This window comes from Propithecus coquereli, unplaced genomic scaffold (assembly GCF_000956105.1).
Source record: "Propithecus coquereli isolate 6110/MARCELLA unplaced genomic scaffold, Pcoq_1.0 Scaffold20, whole genome shotgun sequence".
Lineage (NCBI taxonomy): Eukaryota > Metazoa > Chordata > Mammalia > Primates > Indriidae > Propithecus > Propithecus coquereli.
Genome location: NW_012144967.1, coordinates 6,006,088 through 6,007,397, shown reverse-complemented (window position 1 = coordinate 6,007,397; position 1,310 = coordinate 6,006,088).

Below are 1,310 nucleotides of genomic sequence, written 5' to 3'. Positions count from 1 at the left end.
TAGCTCTGAATTCTGCTTTGTCTGAAATTAATATAGCTACCTCAACTTTCGGTATATATTTTTTTCATCTCTTTACTTTTAACCTATCTGTGTCTATATATTTAAAGAGTTTTTCTCATGGACAAGGTATAGTTGGGTCTTGTATTTTTATCCTTGGATTAATATCTACTATGTTTGTGACTGTTTTCTATTTGTTGCATTTTTTTCTTCTCTTTTTCTGACTTCTCTGGTTTTTAATTAAGCATTTTATGTGATTCTATTTTATCTCCTCTCTTAACATATAAATTCAACTTCTTTTTAAAAATTTAGTTGTCCTAGATTTTGAAACATCCATATTTTATTAACCTAAGTCTACTTTCAAATAACACTATACTGCTTCATGTGAAGTACAATCACTTTATAATAGAATATTCTCAATTCCATCCCTTATAACATTGCAATCATTAATTTCACTTATCCATATACTATAATCACTCAGTACATTGCTACTACTATTACTTTATATAAAATGCTATATTTAGGTCTACTAAAAATAAGAAAAATAAAATATCTGATTTTACCTTCATTTATTCCTCTTCCAATACTCTTCCTTTTTTATATAGATATGAGTTTCATCCGTCTACTATTTTCCTTCTTCCTGAAAAACATTTTTTAACTCTTATTTCAGGTTTTATGGCACTAAATAATCTCAGTTTTTGTTTTCCTGAGGTAGTATTAATTTTTCCTTCATTTATGATAGATAATTTGGCTGGGTATAAAATTCTAGTGAGTTTTGTCACTGAACATTAAATATTTCAGTCTACTCTCTTCTTGTTTACATGATTTCTGATGAGAATTCTGCTGTAATTCTTTTCCTTTTTCCTCTATACATAAGGTTTTGTTTTGTTTTTTTTTTTCCTGGCTTCTTTCAGTATATTCTCTTTGTTTTTGGCTTTCTGCAGTTTGAATATGATATAGCTAGCTGTGAGTTTTTTGTGTTTTGCCTCATTTTGTTTGTTAGGTATTTATCCTGCCTTGTGTTTGAGCTCCCTGTATCTGTGGCTTAGTATTTATCATTAATTTTAGAAAGTTCTCAGCCATTATTTGAAGAATAATCACTTATTATTTCTGTACTGTTCTCTTTCCTATCTTCTGGTATAACAAATATGCATATGTTAAACCAATAATTCTTGGATATTTGGTTCTATTTTTTAAAATGTATTATTCATTTTTCTCTCTACATTTATGTTTGGGAGCTTATGTTGACTATGTTCAAGCTCACTGATTCTTTCCTCAGCTGTGCCCAGTTTACTAAAAATCCCATCAAAGAT